Below are 1,161 nucleotides of genomic sequence, written 5' to 3'. Positions count from 1 at the left end.
CTCTCTCTCTCTCTCTCTCTCTCTCTCTCTCTCTCTCTCTCTTTCTCCTGACATCACCATTTTGAACCTCTTCAGGGGACATCCTGTGTAGTAGCTGGTCTGTATCTTTGTTTGAGACGGAAGGTCTCTGTTTGAATCCTGCTTTGAGAACTGGCTCGAATCCACATCTCCTTTTCTTCTTCCACCTCTTGCAGGTTCAAAAGATGGTCAGGCTGTTCTTGTCATCTTTTATTTCAGGCAGGGATCCGATGCAGCACCTCTGGGAGCTCACCCATGAACCATTGCAAGCCTTAGCTCCAAGACGTACCGTACTTACGAGGAATACATTTTTCATTAATGTGACAAAACCTGAGAAAAGACAGCTCAAAGAAGAAAGATTTACTTTGGCTCGGTGCTCCCTAAATCAATGTGTGAGTGTTGGCTGTGCATTTTCCAAGGTCTGAGGTGAATCAGAATGATATGGCGCAAGGGTATGGCAGTGGAAATGCCTCTATTGTGTCCAGGCAGCAGAGAAAGAGAAAGGAAGTAGCCAGGACTATATCCTACTTCCTTAAAATAGGCCTTCCATGCTCCCACTGCTTTCCACCAGTTCACCAATGAGTGACCCGTTGACTAAAGAAGAGCTCTCACAATCAAAGATTTCTAAAATAATTACTATTCACCTTCTCCTTGTTCCGTTTCCTACTATTCTGTCAGGAGCTAAGAAAGGAACATTATAGAATGACAACATCATCACCCACTTACAGGGGAGTTCTGGCTTGATTCATTCGATGTTATAGGCAATCTACCCCTTCAATGACTCCTCATAGTTCACCTTGCCCTTCTGACAGTAATATAAAATAGTTTACTTCTCTTCTTGGCTGAAACCTCATCTAAGTCCTTCCAAGAATCTTTAAGCGAGGCTACTTCTCTATATCAAAATATTTTATTGAAAAACCCAATACCACCTGACCCTGACATGTCCTCTGCAGCCCCTCTTTATGCCCTGCCATTGTGGCTGCCTCCTGAAAATACCTTCCCTTCAGGATTTTTCAGATAAGGAGGAAGAGCCTTCACAATAATAGGAGTTCTTCAAAGCTGGAGGTACCTGTTGTAGAGCATCAGGGGTTAAGACGGCCATTTTTTAGTTGACCAGTGTCTAACAAGGGACTAGAGTTATGG

The 1,161-nt window shown here is 43.7% G+C and overlaps 1 pseudogene; it reads right to left on the bottom strand.

The window, feature by feature from the left end:
* Positions 1-225, bottom strand: part of LOC114634410 — a 1,175-nt pseudogene extending 950 nt beyond the window's left edge.
* Between the last annotated feature and the right edge of the window lie 936 nt (positions 226-1,161).

This window comes from Grammomys surdaster, unplaced genomic scaffold (genome assembly GCF_004785775.1).
Source record: "Grammomys surdaster isolate TR1022 unplaced genomic scaffold, NIH_TR_1.0 958, whole genome shotgun sequence".
In the NCBI taxonomy this organism is placed as follows: domain Eukaryota; kingdom Metazoa; phylum Chordata; class Mammalia; order Rodentia; family Muridae; genus Grammomys; species Grammomys surdaster.
The sequence above is the reverse complement of the archived record's forward strand: the minus strand, read 5'-3'. Positions and strand labels throughout refer to the sequence as shown.